We start from the raw sequence: 17,066 nt of genomic DNA on the forward strand, positions 1-17,066 counted from the left end.
TTTCTTGCTACCTACTTATTAAGTCGTGACTTCAATTAAAACGGCAAATGGCAGAGTCTAAAGATAGCATAAATGGAATATTTATTTTGGAAGGAACAAGATAGTCTAAATATAACGGTTTAAGTACCTTAAATTTCGTAAGCAGTTTATTATCTGTCTCTTGTCTCCAGTGTTTATTGAGAGCTCTACTTTTTTTTTCATTTAATCTAAATATTACCTATATTTGAAATTGAAAAACTGATCATACTTTTTTGTCTAACAGGCGTATTCTGATTCTAATATCAGGATATGAAGGATTCATTCATTCTTTTAAAATTATGGCTTCAGCCCATTGGGGCTATTTCGCCAGTGTCAAGGTCGTAGTAGCAGGGTAAAACGATTGAAATTGTACGGTTAGTACAAGACAGTGTACGGTGATTTAGCTCTTGTAAAGCGATAGCGGGCTTTACAAGAAACACGTGGACAACCGGCCGTAGACTCCAAAATGATGGTTAAACGTGCTTCAAGATAAATTCTCCATTCACTGCACACTACCACGTTAGTTTACTGTATAATAGGCTATCGATATTACACTTTAAACAATATTAATGAGCAAAACACGAATCAATTAATCTCGCCGCGTGCCATCAAGATGGCGCTCGAACCGGAAGCCGGATATGAAGGATATGAATCTACATGACCTGACAGTGTCAAAAGTGACATTTCTTCAAACACATAACCATAACGTCACTTTTGCATTAGTGTGTATTAGATTAGTAAAAAGTACAAATTTATTACAATTTCTCTAGTATTTAAGTATCTTGCTATGTTTATACTCGTAGTATCCCTATAGCTAGAAGTTACAACCTGAACTTCACACTTAATCCATCATTGGGAGCCGCATCAGTCTATAAATTCCCAAGTTGGACCAACTTAGGACCAACTTGGGACCGACTTCAGCCAATTTCACTTGAAACGATCGCTGGCGCTGTCACACACAAACGTTTCAAACTTCTGTTTATTAGTATTCTATGAGCGTCTGTTAATTTTAAGATTGGTTTGTTTATTTTCTTTGAACACATTTTAGGTATTTATTCTGCGTCTGCCGAAATTATTTTGCTCTAGACGATATAAAAGCAAATAGTATACTATTTTTATGCTTAAAATTATTATTAAAGTTAAAAATGCCAATATTTACATGCCACTTGACTATTGATCCTATTGAATTGTTGCTAAAAATAAATACTAGATGCTTTCATTAAAGGCTTTATAAGCCCGCCTCTTGTTAACTAGAGCCTCTACCATCAGTTTTAACATTGACATAACGCTCACGTTTACGTAATTTACTTTCTGTACATCTCGCTTGCACTATTGCTCGCATATGCGAGTACGAGCGAGATGCATAGAAAGTAAGTTACGTAGACGTGAGCGTGTATGTTAATGTCAAAACTGATGGTAGACGTATAGGTCTTATTTAAACTTGTTTCATTTTTCGTGTATCTTTTTAACTTCATGGAGAATATTTAGTTACAGTAAATAAGGAATTAGAAACAGTAAATAAAGATGCTTTAAACTTGGCTTATGGCTTAATTAATTATGATAAAATTAGATAATTCTACTGTCCATTTATTTTGATTAATGTCTCTTTTTAGAGTTTTGTTCATATATATGGAAAACTAGAAGTCTAAATCGGCCTAATAGGTGGCAAAATAATCTTGTACAAAATAATGGCAAAATAATCTTGGACGCCGATATTTTTTTTCAGTCATTTCCACAGCACCGGTTATTTTGAACACTAATTGTTATCGAACTTTAAATAAGGTTCACTTTTGTTAACTTAACTGAATATTTGAATAATTTGTACGTCAGCCTCCTCTAGTTTGTATCTTAACCGCATATTACGTAGTCCCAGATCCTCCTTAAGCAGCTGTCTGACCGGCGGCGAAGATAGCGAATAGCGAACAATTTCATTAATTTCTCGCTCAAGAAACATTCATGTGGAGCCGGCCCATGCTAAGTTTCCATACCTACGTCAAGTGTGGAGCTTATAGGTAAGGTATAGGTATCTATGCTTCTAACTGCCTGTCTGTAAGTCTGTGTAAAGGTAGCGTTGTCAGAGTCTAGGTAGATGTGGATCCCGCGTGTACATAAATAAGAAAGATTAATTCATTGATGATTGCTGACTTCCGACGTGTAAAATTATTAATAGTAAGATAGTAACGGATAGTACAAAACTACGTGCCACCATCTAATGGTTTACAAATGTAGACCATTGCCTACTCCTACAGAAGTAACTGAACCATTGAAGATTCTGAGTGTACTATTGATGTTTTTTAAGAGAAAACACACGCTCGTAAAGAATAGGCAGGTGCCTTAAGGCGGTACTCTCAACACCGACACAATCGGACAAGCTGACTGAAAAATGGCTTCATTTGCAACTGGCAGGATTTATGTCAGAGGTATGCTAGTTAGTCAGATAAGGATAAATAATTAAATGTACTAGTCTTAGCAGACAATGAATGTTATAAGGATAGGGATGAGAGTTGAGGGCAATCACACACAGCTACATCGCAAAGAAAGATTCATTGAAAATTTTCGCTAATTGTCAGTGGTCGGGCAGGTGCCTTAAGCCGAGCGATACTCTCAACACCGACACAATAGGACAAGAGCTGACTGTGAAAAATGGCTTCATTTGCAACTGGAAGGATTAATGTCAGGCGTATGCTAGTTAGTCAGATATTTAAGGATAAATAATTAAATGTACTAGTCTTAGCAGACAATGAATGTTATAAGGATAGGGATGAGAGTTGAGGTCAATCACACACAGCTACATCGCAAAGAAAGATTTATTGAAACTTCTCGCTAATTGTCAGTGGTCGGGCAGGTGCCTTAAGCGGTACTCTCAACACCGACGCAATCGGACAAGCTGACTGTGAAAAATGGCTTCATTTGCAACTGGCAGGATTAATGTCAGGGTATGCTGGTTAGTCGGGATAATTAAGGAGATAGAACGGGTTAAATATACCTATGATACTTATATACCTTATAGTCTTAACAGACGATGAATGTTACAAGGACCTAGTTAGTTTTTTTTAGCATTAGAAATAAGATAAACAATCTTGATGTGTCTTTAATTGAAAAACACATTTTAAAAATAAGTCACGGCAAATATCTAACAATTATGAATCTAATACGATCATTTATATTCTTCTGCTTTCATAAGTAATAAATACTGATTTTTAAAAAGTGTTTTTCAATTAAAAGACGTGTCAAGATCGCTTACCTTCTTTCAAGTTCTATCTAATGCTAAAAAACGAACTATACTAACTGCTCTAGTCTAAAGTTCTAAACCACGACGATTTAAGAGTAACATTAACCTAAAGCCCCCTCCAGACTATGCGCCTGAATCGCGGGCGAAGCCGCGAACGCGAGTGTGGAGTCGATTTCGCAGGTCTGTGTTCAGGACTCCACACTCGCGTTCGCGGCTTTGCGCCGCGATTCGCGCACGAGTGTGGAGGAGGCTTAATAGCCCCCGCCATACAATATGAATTACGCGTTCGGATATAAGAAGCTGGGACAGAGTAATATTCAGGTAATATTATAGGTACCTGACCCGGGTATGTCCTTAAACTACGTCCAAGACCACCGGTGGACGGGCAGCAGCGTCCCTCAAATTCGGTGTACTCGACTGCGATCGCCAACCCGCCTGCCAAGCGTGGCGATTATGGCATTCACCCCCCCAAATGGGGAGGCCTATGTTCAGCAGTGGACGTCTTATGGCTGAGATGATGATGATGATGATTATAGGTACCTATTGTTATGATCAAGTCACTCTGAGAACTGAAAAGATGCAACCTTATTGAATCTGATATTCTTACACATTTAAACATTTAGGTAGCCCCTTATTCATAAAACATTACGGGCCTGATTTAGTTAAATTATGTTTTATCCCTTTCTTACAAATACATAAGTCAAAATGACAGATAAAGACAATCGATTCATGTCTATCTACTGAGTGAGTGATTCCGTTTTTGCGAGGTTTCTTTTATAATACTCGTGCGTTGGCGTTTTTAAGACCCAAAGTTGCAAATCATTTGTTTAAATTAGTACCTACCCTTCGAAAACAAGTGCCGGTTTAGATATGCAAACTGCCCAGCTTTGTAAAACAGGGCCCAGCTGCTTTACAAAGTGTTTGAGATGACACCACACGCACCTGTTGAAACTGCTTAGAATATAGGTACCGCTGTTAAGGGTCCTTTCCTTACCTAGTCTTACTTGGTGTGAACGAAGTCACATACCTTGCTTTTATGTAAGAAAAGGTAAAACTAGTATTACTAAGTAACTACTAACTAAGGGTAAACCAAGAAAAGTCTGCAGCGCCCACACAGTGCAAGTGTTATTTATACGTCATAATTTCATAAAAATTTGACGTTTAAAATGACGCACTGCGTGGGCTATCAAAATCGCTGCAGGCTTTTTTCGGTCTGACTCTAAGTACCTACCTATAAGTATAACTTAGTAAACTTAAGTAAGTAAATAGTTAAATAATTATCCTTTATTGCACCATAAAGTAAAAAAAAATACAAAAACTAGGTAACAACAGGCGGTCTTATCGCTAAAAAGCGATCTTAAGTATTACTATAAGTTAAGTACTAAGAACGTTTAATTACCTTGGCTTTAAATTGCAATTTTTTCTCACATATATTTTAATTTAGCTTTTAAGCTAATACAGTGAAACCTGGATAGCTGAGACTTCAAGGGACGAGCAGATTTGTCTCACTTAAAGAGGTATTCCACTTACCCAGGCTCTCAGTTAGCCAGGTACAAATAAATTTCTGTCTCATTTACAGAGGGTCCCATTAATAGAGGTGAGAATAGAGAATATATCTCAGTTATAGAGGTGGTTAATAAGGTATTTTGTAATTATCTTTAAATGTTTAGGTAAAATAATCCTTGTCCCTAAATATTTTTTAAGTCTGTTTAAATATTTCTTTGAATTTATTTTGAATGATTTTCCAAAGGATAGATTTTTCAATTAAATTTGATACGGCCTTCATTGCGTCTTAGAAATTAATTAAATGAAAATTTGTTTATTCTTGTTACTTATCAAGATTTCAGCTTTCGGTTCGATAGTTTTAACTACATAAAGTAACTAAATGAAACTTGAAGTCGTTTAGACACCATTAAGCAAATGCGGAATTTGTGGATAGACTAAGAGTTAGTAAGAATACGGAAATAGATCCATAAAGTCCAAGTTAGAGAGGTCATAGATTGACGTTATCTCAGATACAGAGGTAAGTCGTATAAAATTCTAAAAAAACAATTAGGAAAATGTAATCTTATAAATATAGTCTCAGTAAAAGAGGTAAAATACACTCTCTGTCTCAATTATAGAGGTAAATGTGACTATAAAATCACAACAATTAATCCCAGTTATAGAGGTTCGTTTTATCTCACTAACAGAGATAATTCAGTGCTAAAGTGTCGGGACCGCACCATGAGTCCCAGCTATAGAGGTTTCTCACTTATCCAGGTCCCACTTAACCAGGTTTCACTGTATATAGATAATACGTTTAACTCACGCAATAGATCACACGGCCGCGATGGGCCTAAGAAGCGCTTACTGGACGTCGTGACAGCGGACATGGAAGAGAACAATCTCACACCTGAGGATGCCGAAGACCGGGCAAAGTGGAGAAGATTGAGCAGGAAAGCGGGCCCTGGCGCTAGGCCGGGAAAACGCTGGGTTGAAGAAGAACAATACAATTCTGCCCATTGTATTCCGTAGTCCGCCCCCTTAACAAGTAAACTACCAAGGACATTAGAGTATACAAAGTGCCCTGAACTTTTGTACCTAGCCTAGAGCAGGTTTTATACGACGAGACTGCGCGCAGTTGTTTCCAACTTTTTTTTTCGTTTTATGACTGCAGATACAAAACTTAGAGGATATAAGTATAACCAAACGGAGTAGCCATTAACAGGCGTTCCCCTGTCGAAAATAGGCGGCCAATGGTCATACACATTGTTGGCTATTTTTACGTTACGTATACATTTGACGTGCCTTTCCCCCGCAAAAAACGGCAGACTGTTTTGTACAGAAAATTACAGGCAAGGCGTCTTCGTTTGGTTATATCCTCTAAGATACAACGCGATACGGCTATGTGCTATGTACAGCGAGCTGCAAAATTGCATGGCCAAATAATGAATTTATTTATAATGTGTTTATGCGATTTGCAGCGAGCTGTACAGTCAGCATGAGTAGTAGCGGATACTCGTAGAATAAGTGCCAAAAGTATTTGACATAAATATACCTACCTGTTTATAAATAGTTTACTGTACTTGGAAATTGTCTGAGGTGATTTTTTGGCCTTAAATCCCTATACGAAAGGTATTATTGTTTCTTTATTATATTGATTTTGTATATTGCTGAACTCGGTTGTGAAAAATCATGAACAGATTTTGAAGCAACGCTCAATAAAAATCGGTCAAGCGCCATTCAGACTTATTGAAGTAAAAACGTCGACGAGAGTTTACTGAAGACTCGTCGATTTTGTCTGGCCATTTAATGATAAAACGAGCAATATTTTTAAAAAGGGGTATTTTTTTCAAGTATTGCATTTTTAAACAGCATGGGTCCGGTCCGGACCGGCACGGACGTCATATCAATACTATATTGCGAGATTTTGCCTTTTAAGGTTATACATATATTGTGTAGAGATGACATGTGACCAACATGTGACACCGTACCCACTACCCACGCTGTTTGAAAAATATTACATTATTTTGGTGATTACAACAAACAGGTCATATTCAGCAACTTTTACGACGGGACCAACCCGGAAATCGCAGAAAAAAAAGGCTGATCAATCTAAAACCTGCCGAAATAGCCACTGAAATTTCGGCCGGATACTACCTACCAAAAGTTCAGTTCAGTCCTAAAGTCATTAAAAGAAATCCATCATACATCAAAGCAATAAAACCTTAACTACCTCACAAACTTTAAGCCTAACGTATCTACTAAGCGTTGCCAACATAACCCAACAAACCTAGAAACTCGACGTAAAGCAAAAACAACCTTAACAGCTACATTATAGAGTTTAATTCAGTGAATGACTGTCAGTCATCAAACAGAGTGAGAGTAGCTAGGCTTAAAATGTTGTTCCAAGTTTAAATTACGTCCATGCAACTGGCTGAAAGTTGAGCCTTGAGAAGTGATGCCACATGAACTTTACACGTAAGTATAATATTGAGTTAAGAAAATGTTGCCATGTTGAGAAAGTAATTTATGGTGTGGTTTTCTTGCTGGGAAATTGATGGAAATTGGCTTGAACTACTTGAAACCTGCGTATGATATAATATGACTTAATTAAAAGATACAATTTTGGAAAAAAAGCGATTAGTATTGACAGAAATAAGCAATTAAGGACTCTACAAAACGTAGGTACCTATGCCAGTTTTCTTGATAGGATGTGGCTGTCAGTTGTTAATTTGCATAATTATGTGTAATTTAAGCTATAGGTACAGTCACCTGCAATAATATGTTACTCTTCGAATGCCGCAAAAATATCTGACACGATCTTATTTGTAGATCCATAAGAGCGTGTCACATATTTTTGCTGCCTTCGAAGTGTAACATATTATTGCAGGTGACTGTACCCAGAATTTTATTGCATTACTTAAATTCTTGAATGAAATTGCCATTGACTACTTCCAATAGTAATATTATTATCAAGTATCATCACCTAAAAAAGGACTCTGCCCGTATGATGTCAAGGTTTAAAATTGTATATCAAATTTTGGAAGCAGTAGCCATCTTGTGCGTAGCATAACTAGTATCGACATTTTGCACTACTGTCAACAAGCACTGCTGGTGTAGTGGTATCATGCAAGATTCCCATTCTTGCGACCCGGGTTCGATTCCCGGGCAGTGCACGTTTTTTGGTTGATTGACCCTACAATTCCTACAAATACCTACCTAATTTATCTTTCTTTGGTTATAGCTGGTTTGTTACTGCACACCGTTGTATGGGGACCTTGCACTTTGAGACTATGCGCTGAAACTTGGCACAGTTGATTCGTAGCTGGTCTTGAGTAGATACAGACCGGGAGCCGTCGAGAGCCACCTCTCATTTAGTGGAGGGGGGGAAAGGGAAAGTTCGACGCTGCCGCGCTTCACTTGGAGCAACATTTCTCCAAAACTATACCTATTAGGGCATGTAATATATCATTTTAGGATAAATTAAGGATGAGGAATCTAGTTTTAGAACAAAAACAATGCACTTTCTAACAAAAAAAAAGCATAAAGTAGAAAAGACTAAAAAACGTATTTTTGATTTTTTCATAATTACCATTTTTTTTAAAAGTGTAGCAGGAATCTGAAAACAAAAAATACAGTCGTAAAGCTACACTTATTACGTTTAAGAAAATATATAGTTTAATATACAAAACTCTTGATAAATGGGAGATAAAAAATAATATTAAGCGTGGGTCAGAGTGATCTCAATACAAAATATCATGAACGTGGGAAAGTTACTTATAATTTGTTCTACAATCGTTTATTTTTCTTGTTTTTCATAAATAACTCGTAAACGGTAGCCCACAGCAAAAAAATATCTTTTACGTAAATAATCTGTTTCAGATTTCTTATAAAATAAGTACTACTGTTTTTCGCTACCATCAATATTAAAAAAAATATTGAAGGGAGAAAATAAATACTTAGGTCCCCTTTTTTAGTCATTCGTAAATAACTCGTAAACGATGGCCAATAGTAAAAAATTTTTTAGTACATGAATAATTTACATAAAATTTCCTACAAAAAAGGTCATTCAAACTTTTTCGCTAGGATCAATATTAAAAACGATATTAAAGAGAGAAAATAAATTCTAAGGTCCCCTTTTTAAATATTGATCCTAGCGAAAAAGTTTGAATAATCTTTTTTGTAGAAAATTTTATGCTAATTATTCATGTGTTAAAATATATTTTGCTATTGGCCATCCTTTACGAGTTATTTACGAATGACTAAAAAAAGGGACCTTAGTATTTATTTTCTCCCTTCAATATTTTTTTTTTATATTGATCTTAGCAAAAAAAGTAGCACTTATTTTATAAGAAATCTGAAAAAGATATTTTTTTGCTGTGGGCTACCGTTTACGAGTTATTTACGAAAAACTAAAAAAATAAACGATTGTAGAACAAATTATAAGTAACTTTCCCACATTAATAATATTTTGTATTGAGATCACTTTGGCCCACGCTTAATATTATTTTTTATCTCCCATTTATCAAGAGTTTTGTATATTAAACTATATATTTTCTTAAACGTAATAAGTGTAGCTTTACGACTGTATTTTTTGTTTTCAGATTCCTGCTACACTTTTAAAAAAAATGGTAATTATGAAAAAATCAAAAATACGTTTTTTAGTCTTTTCTACTTTATGCTTTTTTTTTGTTAGAAAGTGCATTGTTTTTGTTCTAAAACTAGATTCCTCATCCTTAATTTATCCTAAAATGATATATTACATGCCCTAATAGGTAACAGTAACAGTAGTAACAGTTTTGTATAATAAACTATATATTTTCTTAAACGTAATAAGTGTAGCTTTACAAATATATTTTTTGTTTTCAGATTCCTACTACACTTTAAAAAAAAATTGGTAATTATGAAAAAATCCAAGATACGTTTTTTTGTCTTTTCTACTTTATGTTTTTTTTTGTTAGAAAGTGCATTGTTTTGGTTCCAAAAAAAAATTCCTCATCCTTAATTTATCCGAAAATGATATATCACATGCCCTAATAGGTACAGTTTTAGAGAAATGTTGCTCCAAGTGAAGCGCGGCGGCGTCGAACTTCCCCCCCTCCCCCCCACTAAATGAGACGTGGCTCTCGAGGTCTCCCGGTCTTTATCTACTCATGACCAGCTAAGAATCAACTGTGCCAAGTTTCAGGGCATAGTCACAAAGTGCAAGGTGTCGTGCACTAACAAACTAGCTATTATCATAATTTTAGTAATCACAAGTAAAAATCAATGCATTATTGCAGTGGCAGGAAAACCGCAATTTGAATTGCAAAATGTATTATATTTTTTATTATATCCCAAATTTTTTGCGTTGTACTCCAAAATGTTGTACTCTATTATGAAAAATATTCTACAACTATCTATGCGTGTACTTATACGTGCCTTGCATAGAAACTTGTTTGCAGGGGGTCAGTTATCTCGGCAGCTTACTGTACCTATTTATCTATTATAATTCAGTCTGTTTTATTCTTATTTCATGTTTCTAGTGACAAAGATGTTACGATATATTTGGTCGCTTTGGTCATCGCTATCTTTTTGATGTTGGCTACACGTATCACATCCTTACGTATGATATCCGGAGGTCCTCGTTTCGAAGCGGGAAGAGAGCCGGCCTTATCGCCAACATTGCTATCAGGATTTGCGCGGCTCCGTATCTTTAATTCCGTATGTGCCGTCCTTATTCTGTCTCACTACCTCACATAACAGCCGTAACTGTTAAACTAGGGAACAAGTCAAATAAGGTATATTACTGTTTAAAATAAATTAATTCGCACCATACGTGAAATATAGCAGCAGATAATTATTATAAAAACATAGATAGGAGTCATTTCTAAACAAGTTCTATTTTATAAATCGAATAGAAATATAAAAAGTAGGTGAGTTCCATGTTCCATGTAAATTCCATTTGGTTGGTTAACTAACAAATTTCAGAACTACCCGAAAATTTACTTTTAAACTACCTTTAAAGACACAGAGTATAGTATAGGAATAAGAAGTTTCAGAATAAGCCCTCAAATAATATTAGTGAAAATTCGTACACGGAAACAGTCTCGTTCCCGGAAATCTCCGTAACGGACCCCAATATGGCCGTCATGGCCGGATAGGTCCGGGCAAACTACGCCCAAGATTTCTCATTTCTATTATTGTAAAAGGTTTGCTTAGGAGAAACAAAAGTAACTATACGTTTTGATACCGGTCGAGTACCTATATGTATTCAAAAGATGATGAAATCTGTAACAAGTATAAGTATATATTTAATCACTATAAAGCTAAACCTTCGGTCTTATCCGTGACCACGGGAACAATGCTGTCCTCGAAATGTCGGAGAAAAACTTAATCATACGCGATTATGTCTCGTTATAGTTTAAATCTCGTAATTGTCCTCGTTAAAGCTAAATCTTTTCCTAAAAAAAAGGAATCTTTTTGTAAACCTGTGTTGTGTACGATAAAGTGATTACTAATATTACTCGTAAATATGGGATGTTTGTTTAAATATGGGATAGCCATTATTTCGAGTTTTTGGTCAGGGTAGCCCCCAGAGTCAGGTTATTTAATATGACCTAAATACTTGACCTCTCATGCATGCAGACTATGGTCAGTGGTGACTCTTCGTATAAATACGTACCTATATTGTACAATAACCGTGTATTTTCAAGTTGTACACAACTAAATCAAAACGACACCGGTCTTATTCTTCTCGTCCCCAACAAAAGGCTGCCAAGCAGTCCCTCGGCAATCTCGCACATAACTTAGGTACCTTAATAAAACAATAAAAAGTTACCATGAAAAATGCGACCTTTACGGCGCTCGGCGCAATCGAGAACTTAGAAGTCGGAAGATAAAGTCCCTTTACAGCTCACAACATTACAAGTAGGTATGTAGCTAAGTATGTTGAAATGTTACCATACTATGTAAACATTTTTATAGACTCCTGCCAGCTTAGAAGGCTAGTATGTCGTCCGCGATACTCATCTTTAACTAACTGTAAAAAATAAGGTTGAATAAGTGAAATAGAAAGGATAGTCTAACTTGCGCGCGACAGTTTCAGGCCATTTCGAACGTACACTTATATCAGAAATCTAACAGATGTAATTCTAATAAATTTGGGTTAAATACCCATTAGGACAAAACGTTTAGGGCAAGTGATTTTAGGACAAAAGTTGTTAGGAATGTAGAGGGAGATCTATCGGGATTTCTAAAGTGTCTTCTCCTATTTTTGCTTTCCCTAATACTTAAAACTAAAAATAAAATTTTAATCATAGTTGGGCGCTTTTGGACTAGGTATAGTTGGGTTAATACTGTGCCATTTTCGGGACTAGCGCTTTACTTAGGGTCGGTTGCACCAAACCGCCTGTCAGTCCTGTCACCGTTAAAGCGTGCGCTAAATTTTATTGTATGGGAATTTTCATAGTTTTCTGTTGAGTGATGTCGATCAGTCTGTCAAATGTGGTTGGTGCAACTGGCCCTTAGTCTAAGGTACTAACTCTAACCGTTATGTTAACAACCTATTTTTGTGCTCTTGGCCTTTGGCCTTACAGTTCAACCTATACTCATTGCCTTATAGACTTTTCATCACACTCGCTCAGTAAATGTGGAATTGCACGCAGGTTTAACGGGAGTTATAGAAAAAGCGTTTTCCCTAGGGAGTTATGAAGTTTCTAGTGCCATAATTAACAGTTTTTTGTCTTTAAACTTCATTTTTGTATCGCATGTGTGATGAAAAACATTGTGTGAAACTCAGGGCGTAATAATATTGCAAACTCGAGTCTATAAATCGCTCCGGCAAGCCGTCGCGATTTAACTATACTCTCGTTTGCAATATTTAACTTACGCTCCATGTTGCACAATGTACTATAATTCTTTCCGCGTTCTATCCCTTGGGACACGGTGTATAATAAACGAAGTCATTGCTTGCTTCCGAGCATACAACCAAAGTTGCAGTTTCAAGCCATGGCCCTTGGGATGCGGACAGTCGGAGAAGATTGGGAACTGCAACAATACAAACAGACGGGAGATTGCACACAGAACAAACATTTGATGAGATAAAATCTAAGATTTAAGCTAACTCTTTACCCATTCTGAATTAACAAAATAATTCGACGTTTTATGATAGATTGATCCCACGCTCTGTAACTGTAAAATTAACGATGTGCAGAGTTATCTTGGTTCGACCAAAGAGAATTGGTTCGACTCTTTCGTTAACTATTTACTATTTTTACATTGACATTTTTCATATTGTCAACTTTCTTATTTTATGAGTTGGTAAGAAAGAAGATGAAGTTTTAAGAGAAATTTTCCAATCCATTTTTTTTCAGTCTTTACCACTTTTTTCGAAACTATTATGGAAGCCTTTCGAAAACATGAAATGTTGTCATTATCACGTTGGCTAAATTCCCGTTCGTTCGTTCGTTCCCAAACACCCATTCCCTTGTTCAGATTATCTCTTTCTGAATTACCATTCGCGAAATTCCTCCATCATCCCATTATTAAAATGTCCGTGGCCCTTCCGGTTCCGGGCCAGAATGACCTGTCACATAATTTACCGTTGACGGAAAAATATAAATAAAAACCGTCGGGGAAACTTCTTGGTGAGTTCGAGTGTTGGGGTTCCGTGAGTTTGTGCATAACAACCGTAAGTGACATTGGGAAAGTTTGAATTTGGAATTTATTGCATAAAGTTGGTCAAGCAGATCTTGTGAGTAGAAAAAGGCGGCAAATTTGAAAAATGTAGGCGCGAAGGGATATCGTCTCATAGAGAAATTGAATTTCGCGCCTTTTTTCTACTGACAAGATTTGCTTGACCATCTATAACTTCGTTACCTAGGTACAGTCAAGTGTAATAATATGGGTGCACAAATCATACTCAAAAATATGTCCCATACCATAACTCTTAGGTCAGCGAATTAAGAACTATGGAACATATTTTTGGGTAAGTTAATTGTCTACCCATATTTTGACACTTGACTGTACGCAATTGAATTAGTTTTAAATGTTACTTGCCAGTTGCCTTGTTATGCATAACTTGCATAAGTATCGTGTTGTCCCAAACATTCTTAGGATTATCATAGTTAGGTACTAGGCAAATTTTTTATATTGTTTTTTGTATTGATTGTTGACATTTTATTTTATTTATGGAATATGACATTATATGACCTAGGAAAGCCCTAGTATTATATACAAAATAGTTTTAGGTTTTAGTTAAGTTTTATGACATTTTAATTTGATTTCTATTCTATTTTATTTTTGACATTATTGATTCACAATTTACTATTTTTTATTATTCTTTTAATTTTGTTTGTATACACTTGACGATCTTTTTGTGAATTTCTGCTATTTTTAAGGAAGAATAACATGTAAATTTTCAATCAGAAATAAATATTATCTATCTATCTATCTATCTTTGTATGGAATTATGAGTTTCCAAAACGTCCCGCTTGGCGCGCTGTTCAAAATCCCATACAAAAATAGACACAACGCAAACGAGAACGAACATTTACACTAGGGGTTCTGTAGTGTCCTCGTCCCTAATATTGAGAAACTTTTCAATACATTTGTACTATGAAATATTTAGTAGTCATGGAACCTCCGAGTTTCTTCGCAAAACTTACTTAACAAGAGTTTTTTACGAGTTCGCGGACAGGTAACGGACCGTTTTCGGCCCTAGTTGGATAAAAAGGTTCTTTCTGGTCTGAGTAGCAGCTACGTAACCGTTAAATTGCGTAATTTATACTGTCTTTTTTTCATATTTCATTGTTGTTGTGCAAAAGTTTTTCGACGGAGTACATCGCCTGGTAAAGCAATTTCACCAGACAATCACAATTTTTAGTAAAATAAAACAGTATGTTATTAATAATCTTTTGAACTCATAATTATGATTGTCTCTGAGTAAAAAGCGACCCTTACAAAAAAAAAAATCTGTTGAAGGTGTTGCCAAGAGATTTTATTTCGAATTAGGGTTTCTAGCAATTTTTATCAGAATGCTCTTAAAAATAACCGAAAATAACTTTTATATTTTACAAGATGAGAAAATGAGGTGAATATGATCAAGTATAAAATAACTAGGTATCTATCTAATTGTATTTATATGGAACGGAAGTCATTTTTTGTACTGACGCCTTTCAAACTTCCTTGCCATATCCGGAAATGGCGACTCCATCAACAATTCTTATCCGGATTATTAAATACCCTAATGTGGCTCGCAAAACCTAACTTTGTCTTGAAGATGCGGTCACGTCTGGTGCCTTTAATTACGTGCAATCAGAAAAGAGAACACTTAAAACAATTATTTTAAAAGAACGAATCAAAACAATTCACTTATAAAAATTCTCAACTCGCTCGAGCACTGGAAACGGGTAAGTAATATAAGACATAATAACTTATACTCTAATATTCATATTATATACGCTCATATTGTATAAGTTTGTTTTGTATACCGTTCAAGGTGTATAACGAACGTTAGATATAACATCAAAATATCTATTTTTGTTAAGTATAACGTTATTAAAGTATAATATCATTGTATATAACGATCATTATGTATAACGTTCATAATATCTCAGATTTATAATGTATATTACTCAATACATCTAACACCAAAATGCATAATGCTCGTATAGAATAGAATAGAATAGAATAAAATAGAATAGAAATAGTTTATTCGTGGCATAAAAAATTGGTAACAGACAAAAGAGAAAAAAAGAAGAACGAAAATTAAAATTTACACTTAACATTACAACACATATCATTACATAACAGAACAAGCATAGAATAACCTAACCTAACCTACTTTTCTAGCAGCAGTTTGTTTTCTGTAGGGGTCGCAGTTCTAACCTAACCTAACCTACTTTTCTAGCAGCAGTTTGTTTTCTGTAGGGGTCGCAGTTTTAACCTAACCTAACCTACTTTTCTAGCAACAGTTTGTTTTCTGTAAGGGTCGCAGTTCTAACCTCACCTAACCTACTTTTCTGGCAGCAGTTTGTTTCCTGTAGGGGTCGCAGTTCTAACCTAACCTAACCGACTTTTCTGGTAGCAGTTTGTTTTCTGTAGGGGTCGCAGTTCTAACCTAACCTAACGTACTTTTCTGGCAGCAGTTTGTTTTCTGTAGAGGTCGCAGTTCTAACCTAACCTAACCTACTTTTCTGGCAACAGCATGTTTTGTATAGGGGTAGGAGTTATAACCTATTTAGTATATCATACGCTATTATATTTTATAATCATTATACTAAAAGATAGTATATACTATGATCGATATACGTTATGTATGTTATATAAACTGAATTTATAGTATTTGAGTGTTATATAAAAAATCATTATACAAAATGAGTATTATGTTAAATGACCGTTATTACTAATAAAAATATTGATTTTGATGTTATAGCAAACGTTCATTATATCTTGTGAACGTTATTAATATGAAATTATATATTATGTAGTTATATCTCGTGGGACGCACCCCTGGAAACATAGAGCTCTAAACAGCTTTTACGAAAATGAAAACCATCCAACAACGCCAAAAGTCAGGACACTCGCATTCACACAAGTGACAAAAATCATATCACGTCATGACGTTAATTTCACAGTCACGCACACGGGACGGCACGGCGCCGTACGACAATGACGGACGGCGAGACGCCGGATAAATGTTTAGATTTATTATGTTCTCTGGATACCTAGGGGGCGCCACTATCCATCACAATCTGGGGGTCTACCGCGAAACAACAAAATCAAAATTACGTTATCTAACCGCTCTATCACTCTTGCTTATTCGAGTAATAAAGAGGCAGATAACTAAATTTCGATTTTCGTGTTTCCCGGTAGGTTGTAAACAAACCGCCTTGATGCTAAAATGTCATATTTTATTATCTTTGAAAACTTTAAAAAATCAGTTTAAGGCACAGTATGTATAAGTTACTCTATGGATGTCTATGGTTTACGATAGGCGCTAGTGCTGCACACTGGTGGCAGAACATTGCAGTAATCCCCCTATTAATAGAAGCCGCCAGCTCTTTTGTCAACCAGACGCTTCGCGATTTCTGCAAAAAAACTAGTGCGCACTGGGACCCCATAGACCTAGAGTTTAAACTCCAAATGTTAAACTACCTGTACATGTAAACAAATACAGTATATTGTTGTTCGGACAATAACGCGATCTGTTAACAAAGAGGGTGTCCATATTTCACATATAAGTAGGTCGTAAATAAAATTTAAATAGAGATACGGATGATATAGCTGTCTGGATGTTTCGCAAAGGATGCTGCGGTTCATTTAATGTCTCGTATTTGAATTCGAAACA

The 17,066-nt window shown here is 35.6% G+C and overlaps 1 protein-coding gene and 1 non-coding gene across 2 annotated transcripts in view; both read left to right on the forward strand.

Moving 5' to 3' along the window:
- LOC134797432 (S-adenosylmethionine decarboxylase proenzyme) overlaps positions 1-17,066 on the forward strand; it is a 439,106-nt gene that overhangs the window by 378,856 nt on the left and 43,184 nt on the right. The window lies entirely within an intron of this gene.
- On the forward strand, positions 7,841-7,911 carry Trnag-ccc (transfer RNA glycine (anticodon CCC)). Its single transcript has one exon. It is a non-coding gene; the product is annotated as a tRNA-Gly (tRNA).

This window comes from Cydia splendana, chromosome 15 (assembly GCF_910591565.1).
Source record: "Cydia splendana chromosome 15, ilCydSple1.2, whole genome shotgun sequence".
Lineage (NCBI taxonomy): Eukaryota > Metazoa > Arthropoda > Insecta > Lepidoptera > Tortricidae > Cydia > Cydia splendana.